Genomic DNA, 14,389 nt, shown 5'->3' on the forward strand with positions numbered 1-14,389 from the left:
GGTTTTATTGCCGTTTAGACAAATCCAATTTTGGTCCATCCATTTCTCCACTGCTTTATACACTGTGTCGAGTTTTTTGTTGTCCTTATGATGGTCTCCACTTAGTTCTATTACCAACTGAGTGTCATCAGCATAGTTGGTAAAGAACGTGTTGATGTTATCAAGGACTATACATAGAAATCTGAGGTATATGTTGAACAGGAGTGGGGACATGCTAGCGCCCTGGGGGACTCTGCATGTAATTTCTTTTTCTATTGAAAATAGATTTCCCCAATGTACTCTAAATGTTCTATTTTGTAAGAAGGACATGATCCAGCGTATTGCTTCGTCTGAGCAGTTTGCTGTTTCTTTTAGAGCTGACTTAAGTAAGTGGTCTAGTAAGTCAAAAGCCGCGCTCAGATCTAAAAGTATTAACAGTCCAGCTTTTCCCTGATCAATAATGTTAAGCATCTTAGTCTGTAGATCCAGCATGGCTGTTTCTGTGCTATGTGCTGGTCGAAATCCTGACTGTTGATGATGGAGGAGATCAGAGCTTTCTACATGTTCCTGAAGTTGTGTGGTGGCAATTTTGTCCATGATTTTGAGTATGAAATTGCAGTTAGTTATGGGCCTTAAGTTGTTTGGGTCCCTTTGGTCTAGGGTTAGGATTTTTACAAGGGGCGTGACTGTTACCCTTTTTATGCTTTTTGGTACATTTTGATCACGGAAGGATGTGTTTATTACTTTGGTTAGAGCTGGTGCAAAAATAGCAGGATGGTCTAGGTTCAGGTTGGCGGGGAGTATGTTTTCCGCACACGTGGTGGGTTTCATGGATGCTAGGGTTTTTATCATGTCATTGGTAGTGATGGGATGGAACTTGAATTGGGTCGTCTGGTATACACGTTCCTCTGGTGTGTCTTTAGTGGGAGACTTGGAGGCTGCTTGGGATTTGGCTATGATGTCCCTGGCCTTATTAATTTTATTAAAGAATGCAATCTCCTTACCATAAGGGCAAGAAGTGTACACCAGGAAGTTCCCCCCATGCCGGGTGAAAATCCTGTCTGGTGTTGTATTGTCCTCACTGTCACTGTCAAAACAGTCCTTGGGGATTTGTCCTAACAGTTCATTTCCTAAATCAATGGAGAAATGTTGATCATCAACCGCCATTCCAATGATGGTGCCTGCGGCTAGAATATTAAGTAAGTAAGTCACTGTTATCCACCTCTATTGGAATTGTGTCATGTTCTATGTTGACTAATGGTGTTGGGTTTACCCCTAACCCTTGCTGTTGGAGAGAAGCATTTAGATGAATATAAGCACCAGGGTTTTTTAATTTTTTGCCTCTTTTAACTTTCACTTCCAGGGAGAATTGTCGGGTCCTTTCTGGGATGGTGACTTCCTCTTTAAGCTGAATTTCAACTGCATAAGGTAGCAATTGAGCTGACCTAAATGCTTTTTCTGGATCATCAAAGCCCATGGGATTATCCGCTAATCGGGACCAAGCTTTGAAGTTTATTAGGTCCAAACTAATGGCAAAGCGATTGAGAATGTCACTGCCTAAATAAAAGGCGGCAATGACGTCTCGCACGACCCAACAATTATGGACTATGCTCTTGTTGCCAATGGAGATTTTGAGCATACACCTGCTTGGCAGGAAATGTTTGGAATTAGGTGATTCCAGGTCCATTTCCCATTTGTCTATCAGTTTGAATGTGGGAATGGCTGGATCTTTTGGGAGTTGGCGGAACATGGCTTCGCTGATGAAGCTCGTACCGTTGTTCACACACACTCGAGCGAGAACAGAGTCCTTCCCATCATTTAACTGAACAGGGATGAACAACTGCTCTCCAATTTGCTGAATATCAGCCAGGCTCTGAGCTGATTTCACATCTTTCTGGACTATAGGAGTGGGAGTGTCTGATTGTGGATTGGTAAAGAATTTCAGGGTATTTCCTTCCAGTGTGGAATACCACCTTAAACTGGAAGGAAGGTTAATTTTCAGAAATAGAGAGGACCCCCCATCACCAGTCTGTTGTCCTACTGCTATTACTGTCACGTCTGGAATTTGGTTGTTCTGGAAGTGAAATTCTACTTGGTCAGATTTTTGTTCAACCATGTGGCAGGTGCCATTTAAACTAACATGGTTGACACTCTGTTTTAATTTTATTGGTCGGCTAGTCTGGGTCCAGAGGACCTTGTTCACGCAATCTATTAGGGGTGACAACCTTCTCAAGAGGTCATTCCCTAGTAAACAAGGGGTGCCCTCTGGAGTCACTACTATGACCGGGTGTTTCACCTTGTGTCGCCCAATTTTGCTGTCCAAATCTGCAGTCCCCTCGACAGGAATTTCCTTCCCGTCAAAGTTCTGCAGTTGTCCAGGAAGAGAGGTGAGAGAAATACGGTAATTCTCCCCCTTCCTGCATTTAGTTCATCAAAGGCCCTTTTGGACAGAAGGGTAGCTTGGGATCCAGTGTCCACCAGTGCCAAAATTGTACCCTGCCCCTGTACTTGTACCGGGGCATAATATCTTCCCTCCTTCTCCTCAAGGGGGCACAGATAATGCACATTTTTGGACAACTGGTGGGCTAATTTTCTGGTTTTGGACATGGCGAGAGAAGAGAATTGGGCAGAATTCTGTGAAGAGCCTGGGGAATCTGGAAGGAAAAGTTGGCAACTGGAAATGGTTTTGGGTTCTGGGCCGCTCCCCCTTTTTGGAGGCATTCATCAGGATGGGTTTGACCAATGGGATTTTGGTATTGTTGGTTCTGGGATAGAATGATGGGCGGCGACAGCTCAATCCCCACATCTACCCAGTCTGGATTGGAATCTCTTGGGACCCATTTTTCCTTGGGAGGAGTTCCCCCATCTCTGAAGGAGAAGATCCTTTTCCCAGGATCTTCTGAGGATCCCTCTCCCTCAAATTGGAAGACCTGTACCTCCTCCACAAAGTGGGTCTGCTTGGGTCCTTTGTTTCGCCTACCCCCCCCCCTCTGCTCCTTGGGAGGCAGGCTTTCAGGGGCAGGAGATTTTGTTTCCGGTTCCTGGTTTTCCAGGGGCTGTTAACAAGTTGGGAAGGAAGCTTCCTCCAAGGCTTTACACCCCCCTTCCCCTTGTGCCTCCTCCCTGGGAACCGGTGGGTTATCGGGGTGCTGCCCCCGTCATTGTTCTGGAGCACCAGGCCCAGAGTTTGGGGCATTCTGTGGTGGCATGCTCACCTGAGGGTTCTATTGAGCCCTCAGTATGTGACCCAGATCCCGTGCCATATTTTGGACCTGCCGCTCATGTTGGGAAACCCGCTGAGGTTGATACGGGGTTCTGTTTTCTCCCCTGGGCTGATCCCGGGAAGGGTAGCTATCTCTTCTCTGGTAATACCCCGGGTTGGGAAGATTTGGGTACCCCTCCACCCTTGGCCTCCCCTCTCCCGGATTAGGTGGTCTGGGCTCAGGGAATTGGGGAAAGAAGGATGGATGGTTTTGGGGCTGGAAACCTTGTGGATACCTGGGAAAAAAGTTCTGCCCAGTGTTTGGGGAATTTCTGCCCTCCTGTGGGAAGTTAGTAGGGAAGTTCCCTGGGTCAGGTGCTTGGCTGGATCCCCCCCCTTGGGCTGGAGGAGTCCACGCATAACCCAGGATTGGTCGGTTTCCCTTGTAGCGAGGACTTACACAGTCAGGGGAGCGGGGGACCCCATTTGTGGGACTAACTCCTCGACTCCCGGTCTGTGACTGGACCGAGGGCCTTCTGGGCTATGAATTATTTGGTGCAGGCAGGTTTTTAAGCCCCCCCATCTCCAAATCTAAAACGGGGGCAACCTTTACCTCTGCCACTTTGGCAGCAGCAGGGGTGCTGTTGGTTTTGAGGTTTTTCTGCGCATTACTTTTATTTTCTATGGGCTTCTGCACCTCATAGATCTGGGTGGCTTGCTCAATGACCCAGTCTAAAGATCTTTTCTCGTGAAAATCTCTCACGATCTGGGTCATTATGTACTTGGGAAGAGCATGGAAAAATGTGTTGATGAATTCTCTGCTGTCCGTGCGCACCCTTCTGGTGGTCTGCGCAAAGGCACGCTTCAATTCATGCACAAATTCTTGTGGGGCCTGATCCTCCACACATTGCAAATTGTAGACTGCCTTGCGAGCCTCTTGGGGATTTCTATGTACAGAAAAATGTTTCAAGATGGCCGCCCTATATGTGGACCATCTTGAATGGTTTTGGTCCTCCAGCCCCGCAAAGAAACTGGAGTATTCAGGGGAGAATGTCCATTTGACGTACTGGATGCAGCTACTGCTGTCCTTCAAATGGAAAGTCTCCATCATTTGCTCATAGAGCTCCAAGTGTTCCCAAACAGAATACTTGGCGTTCTTATGATAAGGCGTGATGACACTCCTGATTGCCTTAATCTGTTTTAAGGGGTCCTTAAGCAAGGCCCTTTTCATCTTATTGGCCTTTTTGGTTCGGGTAACCCTGGTCCATTCATCCTCTGATTCAGAAGCACTGCTCCCAGAGGTGCCCGTCTGAACTTCCAGGTTTTCCCGGATTCTGCGAGCCTGGGAATAGCTGGCCGAATGTGGGGACGTGGTCTCCTGTGTCCTGTGACGCTCAGAGGAGTCTTCAGATCCCTCCTTGCTACCAGGATTTGATGGGTACCCCCCCCCAGTGACCTAACTGGGCAGAGGTTTTTAGGATGCCCTTAGGGGGCCTAATTTCCTGGGGTTCCCCACTAAATTGCACTGTACTTAGGTGCCCATACCCCGGTGCCCACCCATCCATTCCTGGGTGGTACTGGCCTATGAGCCCCATACTTTTGGCTGGATAGTAATCTGCCATTCCTGTGGCCCTGTGCTCATGCGCGCCAGGGGACATGGGAGTGGCAGAGTCCAGGGACTGAGAGAGATGAAGGCCTCTGGTACTAGGGATTCTGAGGTTATGCTCAGGTGTTTCCCTTTCCCAGCGAACTTCATCTCTGTCAGCCCCTGCTCCCTGTTGCAATGCAAGAGCCTGCGCTTTCAGTTCCTCAGTTACGGCCTTACTAGACTCTATCAGTCTCTCCTGCATGGCTACCTGTTGCTGGAGCCTATCATTGTGCTGACAGAGAGCCTAATTTTCTCTCTGTGCCTCCTGATTGGTCCTGGAGTACTGGGCCAGTCTCTGCTGCAGGAAGGTTACCTCCTGAGTCCCATCCCTACTGGCCTGCTCCTTTCCTGCCAGAGCCTCCTCCACCCTCCTTGTGTGACCTAGCAAGCCCTGATGCTCTTTTTGGAGGTCACCCAGCCCCTGGAGGGCCAAGTGATTTTCTTCAATTTTTTTTTTAAATGGCAGACTTCCTGGCCTAAGGTATCCCTTTCCTGACCAAGAGCCTGCATTTGTGACGCCAGGTCGTCCCTCTGCCTTTGAAAGGCACCAGCTTTCTGGCGTTCTTCATCAAACTCTGCCTGGGTATCCAGGTCTTTCAAAATCAATTTATTGCTTTCTGCCTTTTCCCTATCTAGGTGGCTTTGCAGGGTGACTACCTGCTCAGCACATGCCCTATTGAAATATAATTGTTGCTCCAGCTTTTTCTGGCTCTGCAGTAGGGAATCCAAACCTTCTTGGTACTCCTTCTGCAAGGCCAGAAATCTGGTATCGTGGTCAGACTTTTCCTGTTGCAGGATACACATGTCCTCTTTGATTTTAATGAGATACTGTCTGCTCTCATTTTCTGACTCCTGGCTTCTGTGCATCCTCTGCTCAGAAGAGACCAGGTCAGATTGGGCCTTCTCTAACGCGATCTGTTGCCTATTTGCCAGATCTTGGCCTTCAGCACATTTGTCCTGCATGGCTCCCATATATAGATACAAATATGCCGCTATCCTAACCATCTTGTCGTGTTCATCTTTAGCTCTAGGGGCACTGTATAGTTCACTCAGGGCCACGTGTAAGGGACCCTGATCTCTCCAGTATCTAACCCAGTTGCAGTGACCTGTCTTGTGATTGCTTGCAACCACGCATCCTGGCCCTGCTCAGTCCATTCACCTCTCACAAATAGCTTTTTTAAGAAGTGCTCTCTGGCTATTTTGATGTCTACCAGTGTCGTCATTCTGGAATTTGAGTTCCTTCCTGACTTACAGAAGTTTGTATTTTATTTTGTAAAACAGACCGTTTCCTTAGAGCGTTCCTTTGAGGGGTGCTTTCACAGTGTAAAACGGCGTGCTGATCTAACCGGATATGTGTATCTTCTCAGTTGGCACACTGTATTAAGCTGCACAAGTGGTAATTCTAATCAAGAATCCCCGGCTACGAGCCCCCACTTGGTAAGCGGATTCAATTCAACACTACAGCTAAGTCAATGCCTAGACTGGGATGCTGATGGAAACCCTTATTGATATAATTTTATGTCCAGTTCATGCACTCTGGATGACAACCCTTATATCACACCCCTCTCTTAGAATCCCCCTGACCCCACTGAGCCAAGAAGTAGGTTTGTTTCGCAAATTAAAAGGTTTTATTTGAAAAATGAAACAGTATATATATATCACACTTTTATAATAAATTAATAATTGATATCACACTTATGAATATAATGTTGATCAACAATGGGTAATATGACACTAGCACACTTCTTTACAATCAATGAGGAGTTGGTATAGGATGGATAAGGCAGCGAAAATACTTTTATGGTTTCAAGGGAAAAGCAATGAGGAATAAAATGCAGTACAGAAATAACTTGATATGATTTTAGCAAAAGATAATATAATCACTTTTTCTCTGGCAATTCACCCCCCCCCCCCTATGCAATGTAAGAAATGGAAGGAGAGCACACAGTCTTCAAGAATCCCAACAAAAATGCACTACGAAATGCAGTTCCCCCCTAGCAAGCTTAGAGAAAAACAGGTATGGTTTTAAAACACAGGCCCAAAATGCTTTGAATGTGGTGGCAATGAAGTGAAATGATGCTAAAATTGATTTTAATTCCCTGTAGGAGGTTCAGGGTGGTTCATAGATACTTTGAATCAGTTCAGGATCACTTTAGCAATGCTCTATGAATGATTGTCAGGTTGCACACGAATTTCAGCAAGGAAAGCAAGGACAAATATTTTTACACGTGGCTGAAATTAAGCAAAATATCAAATCTCTGCAAATTTAGTCGCGTGCGTCGAGCACAATTACGGAGGCACTATAAGGAGTAGGAAGTCGGTTCTAGGCTCGTTGGAAAGTTTAGAATCTTAGCTTTAAAATGACAGTTAAAACTCGGTTCCAGAGATACGGCCGATTAAGTAAAGGTAGTTTTTTGGATTTGAAATTTTAAAGCTCAGAATGACAGATGACAGTTTTCAGTTTTAGAGATGACAGAATGACACGATTCTAGGAGGCAGTTCTAATAGGCTAAAATAGTTTGGATTAGATTATTTTAAACTAAGAGATTGGTTTTGGCACAGTGCTAGCAGGGTACTCACATGAGATTTTGGACAGGAATGCGACTTTGTCACCGATCGGGTCAGGATTGACTGGACTTCTGCTGGCGGTTCTTCACAGCGATCTGGTCTATGTGTCTCTGGTTCTGTTATCGGTTCTGCTAGCGGTTCTTCACAGCGATCTGGTCTCTGGGTCTCTGGTTCTGTTATCGGTTCTGCTAGCGGTTCCGGATACAGCACTGCTTTCTGGATACTGCTACAGGTTCTTGCAAAAGTTCTTGGCAAAGAATTCAAACAGTTCGCCCGGCTGTTGAATAGATGGTTGGTTTTGAGGCCTGCTGAACAGGATTCAGCTTGTGGATTCAGGCCTCTCTGCTACAAATTCGGGAGTTAATTTCTGGTCTCTGGAGATTGATGGATTTGAAGTCTGGATCTCTGGATGTGAAGTCTGAAGTCTCCCGGCAAAGCGTCCCGCAAGAAAGTGGAAAGTGAATGTCTCTACCTGGGTTTCAATGTTCCTTTTATGTGTTTTGAAAATGGGTGTGTGCCTGGGCCTAGCTAAGCCTGCCCCTCTCACTTATCATTGGCCAAGCTTTCCTCTCTCCCTTGATTGGGGGAAAGAAATGGAGTGTCAGAGTGATGCTGTAGGTTTTATGGTCAGAGGATCCTCCCCTTGTCAAATTGCACACAAATCTATTTCTGACCCAAATACATATTTATCTCTGTACCATTTTTCTAATATTATAAGTCCCGTTAACATATTTTCTGTAGCACCAAACCATCCAATCCCTGTCTTTGTACAATTTTGTGTCCACTTATGACAGAATTCTCCCCTTTTCATCCAGATAACGACCTCTAAATCTTTCCAGATTTTACACAAATGTGCACCAGGGATATGGGTTTCAGATGATAAAGTGTCAGATTTTTAACATGCATACATTTGGAGTAACAACCTTTTTCCGCTACTATCCCCAAGAACATACCACAGGGTCCTAACACCTCTTAAAATGTGCACAGAGATTCCTTTGTAATTTTGATTCTCCACCATTAAAGTATAAAGCAGTCTTCCCCTCCCCACCCCCCCGTTACTCCTGGAGGGCTCTGTCTCTCCCCCTCCCTTCCCCGGTTGTTGTTCTTGATTTTATTGCCAACGAACTCACACGATTGATGACATCTCAGTTATGTTTCTTGTTCTTTTCCTTTGTTGTCTTATTTTCATTTCTCTTATAACATTATAACAAACATAGCCTCATGCAAAACTGCACTATGTATCATTTGTTATGCCAAAACAATAAAAACAATGTTGGAAAAAAAAATGTGCACAGAAAAATCCCAAGAATGATGATGTTATTTATATAATTTTGACAAGTCCGCACTGTGAATTATCCATCTTTTTAAAATCATGCTCTGGCCCCAAAGGGGTGTGGTTTTCCAAAGCACATGGTGGAATTTCTGCTTTATCCACTTCCCCCAAGCTCAGCTTGCCCTCACAGGCACTGCGCCTCCCAGTTTCTCCCAAGAGGAAGCCATTTTACGACCCCCACAATATAACATTTGCCTGAGTCCAGGACAGGGCTTTGTTTAGTTTCCTGTAGTCCCCAGGTGCCACTCCCCTAATTCAATCAGAGAGGTGTCATCTCCTTTTGGCAGGGGCAGCAGAATGCAGCCAGGCCTGGGAAGACAGCTGCTGAATTCCCTCTCCTGTCGGGGGTAGTTGTCAGGCAGAATCCAGCTAAATGTCACTTTAGTTCCCATTTTTCTACATTCAACCCAAACTTACAATTTTTACACATGCAGCTAGAACACTGATTCTAAGTTCAAAACTATGACATTTAAACAATTGCAACCTATGTGACACTCACAAGTAGGTCACTCATTTATTCTAAACATTTCGATTTTAGTGGCTTTAAACCCAAATTCACTTAAGCTGCTGACATCCCCAGCTATTTTGTATATATACATTAAATAATTACTTCCTTCAAGTCATTTCAGAATATAGTTTTACATTGTATCCACCTCTTAGCAAGTCTTTCCTTGGCCTGGTTTGGGTTCATTTGTTCAGTTTTACACAAAAGTCTGGTGGTTTTAAAACGCCGGCTTTCTGATAGTGGTGAGCACCAGTATTGCATCCATTTTTGACATTAAAAATATGAATTCACCACAGTTCTGGGTTGCTTTTGGCAATCAGCATTGCCATTCCCAATGGTTTCAGGCTACTGTGTGTGTAGCCCAATGGTGGTTTTAGGCAGTGCCCTCCTGTGCTCACCACATAGGCAAAAATGGATGGCAGCCTGTTCTTCATGTTTTCCCTGTGCACTCTCTGGGGGGTTCTGGCCATCATGATGTTTTCAATGCCAGTACTGCACAGTTTTTTGGTAGGGCTTGGCTGCATGGGTAAAAACATCCCACAATGGCTCCTCTATCCCAGTGGTAAAACAAAGTCAAAAGTGTAGATGCCCATGTTAATAACATCATAGAAAACACACAATACCATCTGAAAGTACTAGGGCAAATAAACCCTCTGTTCCCTCGCAGAAACTGCATAACTTTAGTTTGTCCTATCATCATGCCTAGGCTGGATTACTGTAATGCCCTCCAGTGGGGGTCAGTAAGGAAACCATACAGAAACTTCAAGTCGTGCAAAACAACGCAGTGCGAGCAGTTCAAAACATTCCTAAAATGGACCATGTATCCTACCATAGGAAGGAATTCTACTGGTTGCTGGTGGCTGAGAGGGTTTGCTTTCAAATCCTCACATTGACTCATAAAAGCCTGTTCGGCAAGGCCCCAGGATACCGAACCAAAATGATATTGAGGCATACACCAAAAAGAACACTGCGCTCCAGCCCGGCGAATCTGCTAACAGTCCCATGAGCCAAAAGAGCAAGAGTGAAAGGCATTTCCTTCTCGGTGAAGGGTGCCTTGGCTTGCAATGCTCTCCCAGACTTGCTTCGTAAGGAACAAAACCCTGATTCTTTCAGAGGAAAGCTAAAGACAGTGCTTTTCTGTTAAAGAGTTGTGGAACCGTTTGTCTTGTCAACTGTTTTGTGTGAACTGCTCCCTGATGCCTGTGGGCTATGGCGCGCTAGAAACGAAAAAATAAAATAAATAACAAATAAACTGTCTCTTTTTAAAATGTAACAGTGTTCATTTCTAATGATCACTTTGTGTATAGATATTGTAGATAAGCGGTGGTTTTAACCTCGTTCGTCATCTTGGATATAAACCATAGACTAAGGCTGATGGAACCAGCTGTTCTTCCTCTAAACGGCATGGTAGGATTTGGGATTTCTCTTTGTGTTGCAACCCACAAACTACAGGGATTGCAGAGGGTATTGGGAGCAACACTCATGTCTTTGGACCAACCAACTGTTTTTCAGGTAGGACGTGGCCTTCAAACAACCAAGAACCTCCTGAGTTTATCTTCCCATGTTTACCCAGTGTTGTGTATCCAGTCTTGTGCTTATCCTGCTTGTGAAATGTTGGTTTAGTACTATGGGATAAACAAATAAGGTTTGGGATGGGCTGAGTTAACTGGTGGTCCCTTTTATTCTGGGACCTAAACCACAGAGTAGGTGGCGTCCCTCGTCCTCCAATATTCCAAATCAGGCCGACCCTCTAACCTTACATATTGGACTTCGTAGCATACCTCACCCTTTAATGAAGCTACCTTTGTGTTTTCAAGTTGACATAGGGCACGATTGTGCTTTGGCCCGTACGAGCCACTCTCGATGTTTATTCCTAAAGAGGTCAAAACATGACAAACTCTCTAATGATCTTGAGATTGGCGTCCTATTTTTGAGCGAGCCGTATTAAGGGGTATGAACATTAATTATTTGGGAATCTCTGCCAATTAGGTAAAATAAGAGTGCTTCTGTGGCTGACTTAATTGTCAGACATGTATCTTGATATTGGTATAATGCATTTAACAGAGAAATATCTTTCTGCTGAAGTACAGAATAGTGTGCTTAATACTCCCATGTTCTTGGGAAGAAAGAGCTCCCAGCCCTGCTTGAGAAGCATCAGTCTATTAGAGGAACAGTGGAGATGGGTAGGGGCGGATGGCATGGGGAACATCTCCTCCAAATGCAACTGAGGCTGACTAGTTCATTGCCGTTGGTTGGGTTGGGAAGCTCTCAGTTGATGAATCAGGGTTTCTGTTATACTGAACATCCAGGTCATACACATCTGATGATACCCGATCAATCGAAGAAAAGCTTGCAGGTCTTTTTAGTAGTAGAGGAATCTTCAACATCGCTGCTAAATTTCCTGCAGCTGCACAAAACCTTCCAAACATGGAAGTCTAGATGTTGGACTGTGGACAAGGCTGGATGTCCCTTTTGCAGGGTTAGCATCTTGTCCTACTGTTCAACAACATTTCAGAAACCATATAAAGATGTCAGACCAAGCATTACTATGTGTGACAATATCATCCAGGTAGGGTCCTGCATAATCCTTATGAGGCTGTGCCACGTGCTCTATTAGATATGGAAAGGTTCCTAGTACTCCATGGACACCAAATGGAAATATAGTGCACTGGAAAAGAGCGTGTGGTGTTGAGAAGACCATCTTTTCATTATCCTCACGAGCCAGTTGGATCTGACAGTATCAGATTGATGTAGAAAATATAGGTGGACATGCTATACTTTCCACCATATCGTCATTTGAGGACATGGGATAGGCACCAACAAAGAATATTTAATTCAATTGAATAAGGAAACAACAACTGAATAAGGAAACAACAACTGCCATTGGGCTTTACCACACATGCAATGGGGTGGTCCAAAGTCTTCAAGATGGTCTGATGACCCAGAGGTTCAGCATCTTGTGGGCTCTACTTAATGCTGACTTGTTGCAAGACCACAGGAAGTAAATATGAGCACAGCGGTAGTACCATCCCAGGTGGATGTAGACGTGGTGATAGAATTAATTAACATTTCCTGGCTTGCCTGGGGCGACATCTAGTGGTATTATCATATTTATGATTATAATTATAATAATAATAATAATAATAATAATAATGATAATACTAATGATAATAATTTTTATTATTATTATTATTATTATTATTATTATTATTATTATTATTTCGGTTTGTATTGAGCGCAGATCTATCTTTGAGGATAAAGAGGGGCACGGAGGAGGGGTAGAGCTGTACAGGGTGTTTGGGAGAATAAGGGCAGACAGTGACTAGTGAGTCAGGTGTCACAGAGGGTGACGTGATGGCCTAGGTATCGAGGAGGAGAGACTCATTGAGGTGGGTCTTGAGTTTTTGTGTGAATTCTAGGTGCATGGGAGTGAGTCTGATGCTGACGGGAACAGGATCCATAGTTTTGGGGTGTAGGCAGAGAAGGCTTGTTTTCTGGTCCTTTCCTTTTTGCATCAGCGGATTTCAAGTCTGCACGTGTTCTGGCTTCTGCTGGTGCGCTCCCCACCAGAGATGCTTAGTTTCTCTGCAAGGTAGCTGGGTGACTTGAGGACAGCTGCCTTATTGATGATGCAGCAAGACTTGAAGGTTATTTGTACATGCAGTGGGAGCCAGTTAAGGTCAATGAGGGCTGTGGTGATGTGGTTGTTTCTGTGTAGACCCTTGATGAAGCATGTGGTCACATATAAGACACTTCTTAAGGGCACAAGGGAGGACCATGGGAGTCCTTCGAGGAAGGCTTTGCCCGCATCCAGGTGCGATAGGACCAGTGCTTGAACAGTGGATATAAAGCTGTCTGTAGGGAGGAAAGGCTTGACTTTTCCGCAGATGGGAGAGTGGATAACAAGCTGTCTGAGTTTTCTTAGCTATGTGTGTTCATGTGGAGCTTGACAATGATAAAGGGGCTCATGGGGTTCTTGTGTTTGGCATGATTTAGCAGTTGCTAGATCATGGACTGCCGGCTGACATGGAGGGGATTTACTGAGGATGTGCGGGTGGCCGCAGCCACAGTGACTGATTCATTCAGATTGTTCCAGGCCTTAAACAATTCATGTGAAAAACATGTTATGGCTTTAGTCAGTCTGGTTGTTGTGCTCTATAGTTGAGTTCACTAAAGTCTTCCATGACCAGGTTGGGCCCATGAAACTCTGTGAGCAACTTAAGTATAAGGAATTCCAAACAAAATTCACTCACTTTGAACATTTGCAGTCGAGCCTGTTGGTTTTGTAGGTGCTTCTGTTGATTTTTCATGTCACACACAAAGCTCAACCATTGCCACATCTGTTGGAGGAACTACATTGAGTTTGCAGCTATGTCCTGTTGGTTTTCCCAGTTTTCTTTCAGCATGTCAAGCACATCTCACAACTCCCTTCCATCGATAATCTCAAAGGGGGATAATTGGGTAGAGGACTGTGGGCTCTTCCGGACCATGAGCAAGGCCCTCAAAATAAAGTTGGTACAATTCCTACCATCTTCATTGACTTGATTCCCTTGATTAAAGTGTTCCACTAAACCAGCTATATGTTAATAGAGCAATATGTGCATATTTTGGATATTAAATTAAAGAGAGACTTGAGCTCCCCCTTTAGGTCGGACATGAGAGCAGAGCCAAAAGAGCCTATGCAAAAAAGAAATGGAACCAAATGGAACCAAATCTTTAAATATTTGTTGTGTGTTCTTGTTGTAGATGGAATGCCTCAGGATAGCAATATACTTATTCTAACAACACTAGTGTAGCTCAGGTTTCAATTTGGGGTGTTCCAGGGGATCCATGATATCCAGCCCGATCTAAGAAAATAGGACCTTAATTGCTTGCAGTGTTAGAAGATGGACACGGTCCTGCAAGTATGGCTAATTTCTCTTCCCTCACAGTAGTTTTGTAGTAATTTTCTAAAATAACCCCAGCCAGAAATACCACGCTAGGATAGTTTCATGAGTCCTAAAATGTCTTTTTATCCAGCAGTGAGGTGTGAGTATGCCAGCTCTAAGACAGCCTTTCTAAGTGGATTAGACACCAACAGTTCATATGAGGAGACCCTCAATTCCCTTTATATTGTTATCTCTAATGGAATTAGACAATTCTATTCTTTCAAAA

The sequence above is a fragment of the Ambystoma mexicanum genome, chromosome 5p (genome assembly GCF_040938575.1).
Source record: "Ambystoma mexicanum isolate Mex_15411 chromosome 5p, UKY_AmexF1_1, whole genome shotgun sequence".
Taxonomy (NCBI): Eukaryota; Metazoa; Chordata; class Amphibia; order Caudata; family Ambystomatidae; genus Ambystoma; species Ambystoma mexicanum.